The 16,331-nt window shown below is 39.7% G+C and overlaps 1 protein-coding gene across 1 annotated transcript in view; it reads right to left on the bottom strand.

Annotated features, from left to right (window-relative positions):
- Window positions 1–16,331, bottom strand: part of STMN4 (stathmin 4) — a 52,092-nt gene that overhangs the window by 34,592 nt on the left and 1,169 nt on the right. The window contains exon 2 of the mRNA XM_087883351.1: window positions 14,645–14,772. The gene's annotated coding sequence lies outside the window, so the exon portion shown is untranslated. The remainder of the gene's footprint in view (window positions 1–14,644; window positions 14,773–16,331) is intronic.

The following is a 16,331-nucleotide window of genomic DNA, read 5'->3' on the forward strand; positions in this document are numbered from 1 at the left end:
GTGTTTTCGATCTATCTGAGTCTTATAGCCATTGACAAAAAAATATGATGCTATATACAACCTTTTAAGTTACTCTCCTGACTTCTGGACAACTGAAAGGCTATTTTTATAGATGGGGAAGGGGCAATTTATTGCTCCTTGGAGAAACTAAAGTGACCACAGATCACAATGAAACACACTTACTCCATCCTGTCTGACATTTCATCTAATTTCTCTACAACCAACTCGGATCAAACTTCTTCTTAGAAACAACATTAGCAACCGACACCGATAGTCAGCCATTCTCGCTTTGTGGCAGTTGCTATGAGCACTAGTCTCCATAGAGACTCAGAAACAACAGAATGGTTTCCTAAATTCATTAATTGCAAAATTTTAATTAAATTCAAAACTTCAATTATCCTGCTTCTGCTACTCAAAATATCTGGAGTCCTTTTAAACTTACCCGAAGCATGTTTTTTGTGACTTGAACATCAAAGTTGGCTATCTAACATAAAACAAAGGTGCTGTACCAAATCTCTTATTCAAACACAATTACTTTCCAAAATATCAATCAGAAGATAAGCTAACCTTGAACACAGATATCAGTGACTTGCTCAAGGACCATTTAACTCTCTCAGCTCCAGTGTCCTCCCTAAAGAAAACTTGCAAAGTTACCCAGCTACCAAAGGAATTCTGCTTCATGAGTAAGATTCTCGGTCCAGTTATGTCTGACTCTAGAGCTCGTCTCCGTTTCTTGACTGAGTGAGCCAATGTTGTCTGAAGACATTTTCCGTGGTCATGTGGCCAGCTCATGGCTATACATCAAAGGTGCATGGAAAACTGTTACCTTCCAACCAAGGGGGTATCTATTAATTTACTTGCATTTTATTTTTATTTATTTTATTTTTATTTATTTATTTTCATCAAGCATGTATTAGATGACAGATATAAGTATAAACATTATATGAATACATGAAATGGATATAAATAAAAGGGGACATTAGGACAGGGATGGTAGGCACGCTGGTGCGCTTATGCACGCCCCTTAAAGACCTCTTAGAAATGTGGTGATGTTGACAGTAGACAGTCTAAGGTTAAATTTTGGGGGGTTTGTGGAAGAAACCACAGAGTCAGGTAGTGAATTCCAGGCATTGACAGCTCTGTTACTGAAGTTGTATTTTCTGCAATCAAGTTTGGAGCAGTTTACCTTAAGTTTGTATCTATTGTGTGCTTGTGTATTGTTGTTGTGGTTGAAGCTGAAGTAGTCATTGACATGTAGGACATTGTAGCAGATGATTTTATGTATTACGCTTAGGTCAGACTGAAGAAGGCAAAGTTCTAAATTGTCTAAGCCCAAAATTTCAAATCTGGTGGCATAAGGTATTCTGTTGCGATCAGAAGAATGGAGGACTCTTCACGTGAAATATCTCTGGACTTGTTCAACTGTATTAATGTCCGATATGCAGTGCGGGTTCCAGACAGATGAGCTGTATTCAAGAATTGGTCTAGCAAAAGATTTGTATGCCCTAGTTTGCAGTTCAATGTTACCGGAGAAGAAGATACGCAAAATTAGGCTAACAACTCTTAATGCCTTTTTGGCAATGCTACTACAGTGAGCTCTGGCACTTATATCATTTGAGATGAGTACTCCAAGGTCCTTGACAGAGTGAAGATTTTCATGCTTTCAAATTGCTAAGTAGGTAGGAGCTGGGGCAGGAATGGGAGCTCACCCCATTGCGCAACACTCAGGACTCGAACCCGGGTTGTCAGCTTTCCAGCTGACAAGCTCAGCATTTTTAACTGCTGAGCCATCGCACACCCACTCTTTCATGAGTAGAATAGATGACCTAATATAAGTTCTATTACTGTAAACTCTGATGATGAATTGCTTGCGAAATTCCTATCTGCCAACATTCACACTTGTACCTCTACCTCATTCTTCTCCTACTTTGCCTGATCGTGCATCCTCGCTGGACTACAGGAGCCACTGACCCACAAACATCACATTTCCTCTGCAAAAATTCAAATAATATTAGCTGCTATTCCAACAGCTGCTCTGGGCCACAGTTCAGCAGCAATTCAGCTGGGGATGCTTCCTTTATACCTCAAGAAGTCCATTCCAAGTTTTCCAACTCAGGTATAGCAATATGTATATCCTCCCAACCAGTTCCTGATCACACTCTATAGATAGTCCTCAATTTACAACCAACCACTTAGCAATCGTTTGAAGTTATGATGGACCTCCCTGGGATTACTTACGGCCCAGTTTCTAAGTTCTAAAGGCTGCCCCAACCCCGTCCCCCAAGGTCACATGACTGTATGTCGGGTGCTAGGCAACCAGCCCATATTTATGCCTGTTTACAGCATCCCATGGCCACGTGACTGTGTTTAATGATGGTTCTCCCAAAGCCAACATTTATTTCTGGGTTTTGGCAAAACTGGCTTATACAGAACCACTGGTTTGATTTAATGACTGCAATAAAATAGGGTTGGTCACATGGTTGACTCATTTTACAACTGTTATGACTTATGACTATGATGGACAAGGTTTCATTACAGTCATAAGTCGAGGACTACTTGTACTGACAAACTGGAATGTAGCCAGTTTCAACAGCCAGCAGCCTGTTTTTTTTCTTCAGGAAATATAGAAGCAAGAATTTGTGACTCTGAATTGTTTTATTCCCTTTCACTTCCTGTAATTTGAAGAAGGGCATTCCTAGAGGGCATAACTATCTTGATCTCATCCAAACCTTAAGCAATTACTTCTAAGCCAACAATGTGTACCTTCCTGGATATTACCTGAGTAATTGGGGTTTGTCTTCCATTGATTAATGTCAATATTCCCTTCCAAAGCACCCTCCTAGCTAATTTTTCAAAACAGTACCTCCTAGAACTTATTTTGGGATTTTATATAGGATTTGAGCTTTGATTTTAGCTGATAGTTTTAATGCTAGACAAATGAGGGACTTTATGACAAATTCCTATATTATAATGCATAAAATGTATCTAACAACCTACTTCATCTTGCCATTATTATATGGAAGATAAAGGCATAACAAGAGGAGTTTGGGGATAGACTCTTTTAGCTATTCAAATTACTGCAACTTGCTCAAGAATCACTTAAAGACAGTGGTGAAATCCGAATTTTTTACTACCTGTTCTGTGGGCGTGGCTTGTTGGGCATGGCTTATTGGGCATGGCTTGTTGGGTGTCGCAGGGGAAGGATACTGCAAAATCTCAATTTCCATCCCACTCTGGGACTAGTCAGAGGTAATATTTGCCGGTTCTCCGAACTACTCAAAATTTCTGCTACCGGTTCTCCAGAACCATTCAGAACCTACTGGATTTCACCACTGCTTAAAGATAATGCTATTCCTGTACTAAGGACTCTTACAGCCAAACCCTCAAAATTCTGCATAAGTAAAGAATGTACCATATGAAGGCCAAAGTGGCTACTTTTAAGATGGCTTGTTTGAGGCATGTATTCATATTACTATCCTGGCCCAGTCTCAGGCCCCTTTTATCTGACCACTGCCTTGGTAGCAGCTTTTCCTCCTATCCTTCAAAGTCATTCCTTCTGCTGCCTACAGATGAAGGTAGTTCCATGAAAGTTAAAGTAATAGCAGCAGTATTTTGACAGCACCAGTCTCCACACAACAGGGAGGTTTCAAGAAGAATGCATCCTTCCCTTTAAAAAAAAAATCACGTGTACATTATTGTGATAGTTCGGGCTTTTCAAATAAGACTTTTATCAGCCCCAAATTGAAGACTAATTCTATACTCTATTCCTGTGATGGCGAACCAATGGCACATGTGCCAGAAGTGGCACGCAGTGACCTCTCTGATGTCACGTGAGCCGTTGCCCCAGTTCAGCTCTGCTGTGCATGCGCACATGCCTTCCGCCAGCCATTTGGTCTTCAGGTCTCTGCTGTGCATGCGCGGGGGACAGGACGTGTGCAGGGGCATGGCACACATGTACAGGGGCAGGGCGCATGCAGGGGGCACATGCGAATGCAGGGCAGCAGGGTGCATGTGTAGGGCACATGCAGGGGGCCATACGTGCATGCGCAGGGGCGGGGCACATGCATGGGGGCTGCGCATGTATTTTGGGGGTTCGGGCACGCGTGAGTGCATTCGCGCACGCATGCATGCGCTTTCAGCACTCAGTCTGTAAAAAGTTAGCCTTCACTGTTCTATGCTGAAAAAATAACTATTCTCTTCCCTCAACCAAACTGGACTCCAACATAGCCATCAGGGCTTAGTTGCACATTGCCAAATCAGGAGACTTCAAACAAATTATTCAAAAATGAAAGTGTTGATTTTCCCCAAGCAACATAGCCAGCAGGTATGTGAAATTGGTAGCTGTCCCACTGAGCTAATGAAAGTATTTAAATATCTCGGCATCTATTTCCACTTTCTGAATATGGCAAACCTGACAGCTCACAGTCTGATCTTACAAAACTGCCTTGGTAGTCATGAGATTAGCCGGCTGCAATGGGAATATATTGCTCCAGGTAGCCATTAATATCTTCAGTGCTAAGGTGTTGAGCCTACTGTTCCTTGGTGTCCAATTTAGTGCATACTTCAATTTACAACCATAATTAGGATCAGAATTTCTGTTGCTTAACAAGACGGTTATTAAGTGAGTCATCCCCAATTTTACAACCTTTTTAAAACAATTGTTAAGTGAATCACTGCAGGTGTTAAGTAAATCACACATGTGTTAAATGAATCTGGCTTTCCCCATTGACTCTGCTTGTCGAAAACAAATTGTAGATGGCAATTACATGACCCCAGAAAGCTGCAATTATTGTAAATACGTAGTGTCTACCAAACACCTGAATTTTCATAATCTCACTGTGGGGACGCAGTGACAGTAGTAACTGCAAGGACCCATTGTAGAACAGTCACTAAACAAATGGTTGCAAATCAAGGACTACCTGTATTTGCATTTTGAAAGCCATCTGATCTAGTGGACTGGTGGTAAAACATATGAAGAACAGTTGCAGGAACTGGGTATGTCTAGTTTAAGGAAAAGAAGGATTAGGGGAGACATGATAGCAGTGTTCCAATATCTCAGGGGCTGCCACAAAGAAGAGGTAGTCAAGCTATTCTCCAAAGCACCTGAGGGCAGGACAAGAAGCGATGGGTGGAAACTAATCAAGGAGAGAAGCAACTTAGAACTAAGGAGAAATTTTCTGACAGTTAGAACAATTAATCAGTGGAACAAGTTGCCTCCAGAAGTTGTAAATGCTCCAACACTGAAAGTTTTTAAGAGATTGGATAACCATTTGTCTGAAATGGTATAGGGCAGTGATGGCTAACCTTTTCTGGACCGAGTGTCCAAAGCCCCCAAAATGCAATGCATGCGCACATGCGCTCCACCCTACGCATGCGTTCGCAGCCCCCTGCACACGCCCTGCCCCCCGCGCATGTGCAGCAGAGATCCAAAGACCAGCTGGCCAGAAGGAGGCATGTGTGCATGCATGGCGGAGCTGAACTGGGGTGACGGCTCACATGTCCACAAAGAGGGTGCTGCGTGCCACCTCTGGCACATATGCCATAGGTTCGCCATCACGGTTATAGGGTTTCCTGCCTAAGCAGGGGGTTGGACTAGAAGACCTCCAAGGTCCCTTCCAATTCTGTTATTCTATTCTATTCTTGATCTAAACTCATCAGAAGTTTATTATGGGTCTCTCAATCCAATCAGAATGTGATTTTTTTGGCTAAAACGTGGATGCCCCTTTCTAGCGCCTCAAATGAGGATCTGTCATCTGAAATACTGGCTAAAATACAGCAATTGGGGTGAATTGCTGGCCCGACTGGTTTTCATAAATAAGGATACTTCTACTTGGAAGATTATTGCCAACAATTTGTCCTTCTGTGGCTTTTCTGCTCTGGTCCTACTACGATTTGGAAAAGGCAAATCCATGCAAAAACTTGAGTAAAGCATCCTTGAACTAGATAAAGACAAATCTGAAAGTCCACCCTACTGTCTCAGGGACTTCTTCCATACTACTTTCACACACCCCAATTACCGCTATATTTCTGCTACTCGGAGAAGAGAAAAGCAAAGTTTAATGCTTTATCCCAAATGCTGGGAGATACAACACAATATGCCCAATGCACAATGTTTCTGCATGTTTTCCAACTCTGCAATAACAAATCAGTAAGCCATGTTTTACTGCTTTCTGTGTTGTGCTCAGTGTGAAGAGATCAAGCTGATATGAAATTAAAAGTTATTTACTTTTTACCTGCTGACTTCTCCACTGCAATTCCCAGGAATGAGGCAAATGAGGAATCTGCTCAGTTGCAATGCATTTCATTCTTATGCAGGTTAAGGGCGCACTGAACTTTCACATCTATCTTTTATTTGTCTTTTTAAATAATTTTTATGTTATTCTATTTTTTGCATCTTTAGAGATTTATTACTAATCCCCTGTATCCTGCTTTTTTTGTGCATTGTTTTATTGGCCTCTTGCCATAAATTAATGAATTATATTCTTGCATGTTTTAGTATAAATTATCAGATCTGCTGAGCAATTGTGGTTTTTAACAGTGTAGTTGCTCATTATTGGATTGATTACTGTTAACTGTGTCCTCTAATGTGATTAATCTAGAAAGCCTTCTGCCATTGCATTTTTTCTTGTATTAATAATTTATTCAAATATTTATCTTTCCTCTATTGCAATATTAAAACTAAAATAAACATTAGATAGGTCTTAATACCATATCTTCTATCAGAAATTTTTCTTTCCTTTTGTCCCAAAGGTGCTTTTTTCTGAAGAAGAAGCTGAAGAAGCTTCTTGGATGAGAAGCGAAATGTCTTCAAAGAAAAGTCCAGTTGCCTCTTGAAAAAAGCAGCTTTGGGACAACCATGATCTGGATGACTGAGAATCTTAATAGAATTTTTTTCCTTTGAAAAACATTTAATTTTCTGCCCAAGAAATTGGTTTATGTAACTATCTGGTTCACACACAGGCACATATATAAACATACAACCTAAGAAACACTAATAAGATTAACCAGTTGTTTTTTCATTATTTGCATAAAAACTAATACCATCCCAGCATGATTAGAGATCAAGGTTTCTAGTTATTTTTTATTTATAAATGGGCACATTATCAGAGGTGGGTTTCAGCAGGTTCTGACCAGTTCTGGAGAACCGGTAGCGGAAATTTTGAGTAGTTCGGAGAACCGATAGTAAAAATTCTGACTGGCCACGCCCCCATCTATTCTCTGCCTCCCAAGTCCCAGCTAACCAGGAGGAAATGGGGATTTTGCAGTAACCTTCCCCTGCCATGCCCACCAAGCCACGTCCACCAAGCCACACCCACAGAACCGGTAGTAAAAAATTTTGAAACCCACCACTGCACATTATATTATATGAGCCGTGGTGGCGCAGTGGTTAGAGTGCAGTACTGCAGTATTTCTCCTGGCTGCCAGCTGTCTGCAATTTGGCAGTTCAAATCTCACCAGGCTCAAGGTTGACTCATCCTTCCAAGGTCGATAAAATGAGGACCCAGAGTGTTGGGGGTAATATGCTGACTTTGTAAACCACTTAGAGAGGGCTGTAGAGCACTGTAAAGTGGTATATAAGTCTAAGTGCTATGGCTATAAAGATTTGGATATAAAAAGAAAAATGGCAATGTGTATCATTTTTGTTGTTGTTCAGTTGTTAAACTGTGTCCAACTCTTCGTGACCCCATGGACCACAGCACGCCAGGACTCCCTGCCCTCCACTGTCTCCCGGAATTGCCCAAATTCATGTTCATTTCGTCGATGACACCATTTAACCATCTCATCCTCTGCCTCTCCTTCCCCTTTTGCTTTCAATCTTTCCCAACATCTAGGGCTTTTCCAATGAATCCTCTTCTCATTTGGTGGCCAAAATATTTGAGTTTCATCTTCAGCATTTGTTCTTCCTAAGGATGTCAAGGTGGATTTCCTTTAGAGGTATCATTTTTAGATTTATTATAAAATATATGCGCTTATAATGAACTTCTTTTATTCTATTCCGATGTTTGCTTTTTCATTTTTATTGACCAAGAAAGGTCCCAATAAGATATCCCATCTATTGACTTTAGAGCAACAAAGATGATTAGGGGACTGGAGGCTAAAACATATGAAGAACGGTTGCAGGAACTGGGCATGTCTAATTTAAAGAAAAGAAAGACTAGGGGAGACATGATAGCAGTGTTCCAATATCTCAGGGGCTGCCACAAAGAAGAGGGAGTCAAGCTATTCTCCAAAACACCTGAAGGCAGGACAAGAAGCAATGGGTGGAAACTAATCAAGGAGAGAAGCAACTTAGAACTAAGGAGAAATTTTCCGACAGTTAGAACAATTAATCAGTGGAACAACTTGCCTCCAGAAGTTGTGAATGCTCCAACACTGGAAGTTTTTAAGAAGATGTTGGATAACCATTTGTCTGAAGTGGTGTAGGGTTTCCTGCCTAAGCAGTGAGTTGGACTAGAAGACCTCCAAGGTCCCTTCCAACTCTGTTATTCTTTTCTAACAGAATTACAGTTAATATAGATATCATACCAGGATTTATGAGTATTTTTAAACCTTAGCATTTGTCCTAGCTGTACAATATGTGTTCCTTTGCTTTCTTTTTTGAGAACATTTACCCCTAAAGCAATATTTTTCTATATTTATATTCTGCACTCTTTGGCGGGGTCAAAAAGTTCAACACTTTTTTGGGATATTCAAGAGGAAATTGAGACCTAGAATGGAGGAAGGCTCACATCCTTTGGTAAACAGGATTCCAGGATTGTTATTTAGCACATTTTCCAGGGGTGAAATCCAGCAGGTTCTGACAAGTTCTGGAGAACCAGTAGTAGAAATTTTGAGCAGTTCAGAGAATCGGCAAATACCATCTCTGGGTGGCCCCAGAGTGGGGTGGGAATGGAGATTTTGCAATATCCTTCCCCCAGGAATGGGGAGGGAATGGGGATTTTGCAGTATCCTTCCCCTGGAGTTGGGTGGGAATGGGGATTTTGCAGCATCCTTCCCTGCCACGCCCACCAAGCCACACCATGCCCACCAAGCCACGCCCACAAAACCAGTAGTAAAAAAATTTGTATTTCACCACTGACATTTTCCCTTTATAAATCTGGACTGGTTTTGAACAATGACCATGGTTCACTTTCATTTCTACACATTTGATGTATTTTTTAAAAAAAACATAGAAAAATAATTGATTTCTTAACCAGCATTTCTGAGCTCCTCTTTTCCTCTGAAGAACTGCTGGTTAAGAAAGGAATTGCTTTTCTGTGTGTTTTTTTTTTTTTAAATACATCAAATGTGTATTTCTTTAGCACTTCAGCACTTTGCTAGATGCAATGGAATGGAATGAGGAGGTGGATTCCCAAGAGGGAAGGGTGCATTCCAGAGGAGTAAAACTTAGTCTGGATATTATGTCAAAATAATATTTTCACATAATAGAGAAAAAGGTCGAAGTCAACCCCTCCCTAATAGTTTATGCAGAATATACAGTAGAGGCAAATAGTGGAATGCTCAGTTTGACAAACCTTTGTAAGTGTGAGAATTTCTCTTGGAAAAATTTCAATGTGTTGCTTTTGACACCTGGTCAACTTTACAAAGGGATTGTTCCTAAGGAGGGATGGAATATCAACCGTATATGAAGTGTACACAAGAAGAAATAGGGAGGTAAACAAAATCAGCAGCGATTTTTTTTTATTTTAAATCATGGAGCATTGCATTAAAAACCACAGCGTTTTTTAAACATGCATGTAATGTCAGCATATATTGTGATTCTCCATCTACCATATGGCCAACTTTCACACCTCCCTGGGAACACGACTGGGCGTCAGCCAAACAAGGTAGGCCTGACTTAGAAACTGATGCCATGTAGGTCAGAAGTACTTTTATTGTAATAGTAACAGAATGGGGTATGGTAGCCTAGTGGTTAAGACACTGGGCTCGTTGACTGGAAGGTTGGCAGTTTGAGACTCAAGTACAGCGTGATGGGGTGAGGTCCCATTACTTGCTCCAGCTCCTGCCAATCTTCTCCTGCAGTTCAACAGCAAATGCAACTAAAATAAATATGTACCACTTTGGTGGGAAGGTAATAACATCGTATACGCCAGCCACATGGCTATGGAAGTGTCTTTGGACAACGCTGGCTCCCTTGCCTAGGAAACTGAGATAAGCACCCCCTTCTAAAGCCATGACTGGACAGGGGAAACCTTTGCCTTTTTTTATAGTAACTTTCAAGTCTGAATGTGCTTCCCATTCCCTCACTTTATCTTTGTGATGCTATGTAGGAATAACCTTGGGAGACAGGAGGAAGAGCTGCAGACTAGACAACATCATGCAAAAGGCATCTCAGCCTGCAGAAATAGGAGGATATGTGGAAGCTCCTCAGAAGAGACCCTCCCTAATTTTCTGGAAAGTAAAAGTAAAGGATGGGAGAAATACTTTCAGACTTGTAGGAGGATTCTGTCACTGTAACTTCACAATGAAGGTAGTCTTAGTACCCATGGTTTCTGCTTCTTTTTGGACTACCTCAAGAAGCTGACAAGGGGCTTGTCTGTTTCTTTCTTGGCCCGAGCTCAAGCTCCTATTATCTGACCATGTTTTGGCGGTAGCTCTTCTTTCTGTCTTCAGGTTCATTCCCTCTGCTCTCTACATTGGGACATTGTCCCACCCAAAGATAATCCAACTTTAGTGATTTCATAACTATGCAATTTCACAGAACCAATGGAAAATTCCCACATGATTCTCCCCAATTGTATAAATTGCATGCACTTTTCTCTAGCAGCAGCCAAGAAGGAATAATGATAGTAGCACAACTGCCCAAAAAGCTGTTGGTTTGTGTAACCCCAAAACCACACAAATTTATAAACTCATAAGGGATATCAGTGGCTGAATATTTTTTCTCAATTCTGGTTATTGGAGAGCAGAAGACATGAGGCCACTCTTACTGAAGTATGAGGTCGCTATTATTGTCATTAATCATTTGACTTACTTTACAGTATATCCTGTCTTTCCTCCAAGATCCTAAGGGATCCACTCCCTCCTCCCATGTTTTGTCACAAGAATCCTATAAAGTAGATTGGGTTGCATAATAGCGACTGGTCTAAATTCAGCCAGCTTTCATAATTGATGATAAAATTGACCTTTAGTTTCTCCTGTCTCAATCTCAACTATTTACTATTACACCTCACTGGCTCTCGTTTTCTGTTTGGGAATTTCCCACTGGTACAGCCGACAGTGTGGGAATGGAAAGTTGATTGAGAAAGATCTTTGATCAATCCAGCACAGATCTTAGCTGTCAAAGGTTTAGCTTTAGATGAGGATTTCATTCATCTAATATTTCTTAATTACTTTTTCACATCTATGAGAATTCAAATATCGCCAGACTATAAAAATATTTTAAATGTCATTGAAAATGGATGGACGTTTGTGCACAACAGGACCAACATTTCTGCATTGTTAGAATTCAGCACTAGTTGCGGCCCCTTTGCAGTTAAAACCGCAAGCCCACAACACGTGTTCGGTTTTCCTTTGTTGGGATTTATATCACAAAAGCCAAGGTGTCAGTAAAGAGCACAGGCAGTGCCACTGCACGAACCAATACGGTTGAACCTCTTTTCAGGAAAGAAAGGAAGAAAAAGGCATTAAAAGGAGTGGTTGTTAGACAGTTTAACTGAAATGGAGAATTTAGAACTGTATTTAATTATTGCATAACCATAAATCAGAAAATGAACCGCCTGAAAGGGGGTATAGAACACCACATAAAATCAGTACACAAAGGAGACCTTATTGCAGAATAATTCTTTGTTTTCCCAGTTTCAACATTCCAAAAAATTTTCTCCACCAGTAGTGTCAGAAAAAGAGTTCAATTATACAAGGTCCTTAATTTGAATTTTCCAAAATTTTCTAGTTTTGCATAAGATACTGAATTATACATTTTAGAAATACCCAAAGCAGGTTCCAGAAGCACAAAGGAATTAATTCTCAGCTAGCCTTCGACATCTGTCCGATAGGAAGGTGAACTATCCTGACTGGGTAACGATGACATAATATTCTCCGATCAGAGCCAATGAGAACTACTGGGTCTATTTCTAGCCCCATAAATCTCCTTCTGTGCTGGTGCATCAGGAGGAGGAGATGAGTTGGTGATGGGAGTTTAATTGCTATATCTTTTCTGCTATTTTAGAGAGAAGGAGGAATTCTACTAGATGATTACATGAAGAAAGCCTCTAGCTGTCCTCCCTCCCAACTCCACCTCAGCCCTCCATTTCCATCTCCTTCCTTCCTGGTTTTTCTGTAGTTTTTCTATAGTGAAGCTACAAGACATCTGATTTATCTCAGTTGATGCTGTCATGGTCATCTGTAAATTGCTAAATCAAGAATCCGTTATCTGTGACAGAATGCAGCCACCTGAATTGGTAGGAAATAGAGATCAAAGTGCTGCATTCTGCAACTGTGGTGACTGTCAATGTACAATAGTCCTTGACTTACGACCATAACTGAGCCCAAAATTTATGTTCTTAATTGAGACATTTGTTAAGTGAGTTTTGCCTCACTATTTGCCATAGTTGTTAAGTGGATCATTGCAGTTGTTACGTTAGTAACATGGCTGTTAAGTGAAGCTGCCTTCCCCATTGATTTTGCTGGTCAGAAGGTTGCAAAAGATTATCATACTCCTGGATACTGCAACTGTCATACATATGAACCAGTTGCCAAGCATCCAAATTTTGACCATGTGACAACAGGGATGTTGCAGCATTTGACTGTGAAAAACAGTCAAAAGTCAGTGCCATTGTAACTCTGAATGGTCACTAAATGAACTGTTGTAAATCAAGGACTATCAGTATTTCATGTAAGTCAAGAACTATCTGTATTTCCGTTCACCATTCTGAGATTGATCCATAAAGTTCTACATGTTTTGGACCAGGCTACTTGAAGAACAAATACTTTATCAGCTAAACAAACTACTTGGCACAACTCAGATCCTCCGGCGGTTTTGCATTTAATTCTCATATTCTGTAATTTGGGGTTTCAAAATATGGCAGCAGTCAGATATTGCTGCCTGCCAGCAATTCTAATAAGGTTTCACTCCCCTCCTAAGATTAAATTAGGAGTTCTAACAGGATTAGACAGACACAGCACTGGTGGGGTTAGGGGATAGTTGATGTGTTCAAATTAAGAAAAGATCAAAATCCATGCTGAAGCAACACCAGCCAATTATAAAATTTATAATTGGTATAAAATTGATAATTGGTGCAAGAATTCTGTATGTAGATAAAATTATTCAACCATAGAGGTGAAATGGGGAGGGATGAAGAGAGGGAAAATGTAGCTGTTTCATCAATGTCTATTCAGGTTTCTTGGTATGAAAAAGAGTTCTTAGATATGTACAGTAGATCTTGACAAATGAAGAGGTAATCTTAGACTGAGGCAAAAGCCTCAAAAAGTTTTATGGGAATAAAGGTCCTCAGGTTTAGAAGTACATGCCTAATTCACAGAACCTTCTAAACCATAATAAACAGATTTATACCACACAACACATTTACCTTGGTTACTAGATCAGTCATTTTTTCTCATTCCATTCTACACTGAGCCTTCAAGCTGAATTTGCACAATATAACATGCCATTAAAAACCAGATAAACCTAACAAGCCTAGCATGTTTTGGCTAGTGCAGTTGCTAGGTCCTCAATTGACCTGATGCTGTATGAAGCCAATTACTGTTATTGGGATCATACAACAAGCTGATCTAAAACCAAATAAGTATCTTGTGACACTGTGGCAACTCAGCTGAACACCTAGACAGAACTTCCCCTTCTAAAAGCCCTTTGATTCTTCACGCTCAGACCTGGCTTCCTGTCCTTGGATTAGTTCTCATTGCCACAAACTATTTTCTAGACAGTGTCTCACTTGTTATTATTCCCCTTAACCTTGGCATATGAGAAATACAGTGCTTCTATATCTTGTCTGACTTCGTGACAATTACTAGGTAAAAGGTTTTTTTTTTAAAGTATAATTGCTATAACATAATCTCCTGGGCATCTGCCACCCAAATAACCAGAGGTTTAACCCTTCTATCTTTGGAGATAGACCAATCTCATGGGGTATAGACAAAATTAAACTTTATTTAAAAAAGAAAAAGAAAAAACTCCAATGAAGCAGCCCTTTTAAACTTTAAATATTAACAGTTCTGAGAAAAAAGATAACTTACAGAGCTCCCAAATTTCAAGGGAAACAAGACAATTGCTCCTATCAGATTATCTGTTAGGGTTGAGCACTTCGCTGTTCAGCTGCAGGATCCTGGGTCCTGAGTTTGATTATTTTCTTGCAGATATTTCATTACCAAACTAGGTAACATCATCAGGCACTGTTTGGTAATGAAACATCTGTGAGAAAACAACTAAGCTCAGAGAGCCCCAAGGATCCCACGGTTCAATTCTGGGCTACAAATATTCTCTTCTATCCTTCAGCTGCAGGTTTACATGGTGATCATTTAACGCCTGTAAAGTTAGATTCTTGAACACAATCCAAAATACATGACAACTGTGGGAATTATACATTAATCATTTTATTTAGAGACATAAACACAAGATTACAATAAAGATTTAGCTCACTCATATCAAACCAAAATGCTAATAGCAAATTTTTATCTAAACGCTTACCTATTTCTATAGAAATAAACAAGACTCCTGAAACAAGAATTGCCTCTGCTTCTCCTTTACCTCTTAAAAGCCAGTTCTTTCTTCCTTGGTCAGCGGTTACTCCTTCTCTCTGTTCTCCCAGAGATTTGCTGTGGCAGAGAAGAATTAGAGGATTTGATTCAATATGTGACAAAGTCCACATCAGATATTGTTGGAAACCTACTTCAGCTAGCTTGCATTTAGACTGGTCAGCTGTGAAGACAGCTCTGAAAGTTGCTTTGGCCTATTCTGCTGCCCAGGCAATTTTAGAGCACAGTCCAAAATTTAACACCAAGCCAAAAATCTTACATTATATGAGATTTCAGAAATAGTGCTACAGTTAGTAAAAAAAAAAATATTTTTTTAAACCCAAAAAATAGAGGGCACCAATCTGTATATAATGCATTGTATACTGTAGCGGGAAAATTAATGCACAGCATGTATTCCAGGCAAAGCAGCTCCATTACTCCATTACTCAGGAGTAATAAGCCAATAATAGCTTCTTCACTTTTAAAAATAAAGGTGCCAGGTATTGAATCTGGTTCTCAACTTAAGAAGATGTGGCAAGTCAACTGTACAGCCAAATTCCTCAGTTGCCTAATGAGACATACAGTAATTCAAAATGCCAGAAGGAATGTTAGTTATGGTTTTTATGTTGTCTTGGGTATGGTAAATCTCTTATGAGAAGCTAGGCATATGCTTTGAAAGCTTTTTTAATTTCAAGATGAATCATCAAGCTCAACAGACTAAAAGAGCTTTCAATGTTTGTATATCCGAACAACTATAATACAATAAAATCTAAATTCTCACATGTAATGTTTTTAAGTTTGAAGGCAGTTTTAAAAATCTTGTGTACACCAATGGATGTGTTTTCACCAAGCTATGAAGCAAATTGGGCTGAGACACTGTTATTCTGTTGGATTTTATTTTTCCGCTTCTTTTTCACCATGCTTGATAGATATTATCTACTAAAAGAATCATATATTTAGTCAAGCATTGCTAACTTAGGCTTCCAATGGACTTTTTTTTTTTTTTTGCTTTGTCTTCACCCCTTTATTGCCACTATCTTTCTTTAGACCCTGCAGAACAGAAAACATGCCGAGATGCCCGCAGTTCTGCAAGCAAATCAACTATATTCAGGATATTAATCAAAACAGCAGTTTCTGTTAGAAGGAATATGATGGCCGTTTCAGATGTTGTCAACTCTTAATGTTCTTAGTTCCAGCCTAAGTGCAAATGCAAAGGAAAGTGAGGGTCACATTTTGACTTTCCATAACATAGCAATGCACTTTGGAACAGTAGCAAGGCAAGTGCCTGGAAATATTTGGGTTAGATTTCTAGAAACTGTGAAGTCCCAAGTGACTCCCAGATATGTGGCCTCAGCACATTGAAGTGTGGTCAAACATTACACACTTGCCTTGCTATTGTTCCCAAATATGGTGTTCCAGAACTCATCACTGGCCTAGTGTGCTTCCCTCAAAAAAGAAGCCCAAGCAGATCTTTGTCCTTAAATTCAACATAATTAAACTAAACAAGTTAATTGACTAAACAGTGAAAACAATAAAAAATCTTGTGACATTTGGTAAAATAACAGTGATTTAGCATAGTTTTTCCTGGAGTACAAATTTATATTTGTTAAATATGTATTCATCCATCTCATCAAGAGGCA

This window comes from Pantherophis guttatus, chromosome 1 (assembly GCF_059756535.1).
Source record: "Pantherophis guttatus breed Tessera chromosome 1, ASM5975653v1, whole genome shotgun sequence".
Classification (NCBI taxonomy): domain Eukaryota; kingdom Metazoa; phylum Chordata; class Lepidosauria; order Squamata; family Colubridae; genus Pantherophis; species Pantherophis guttatus.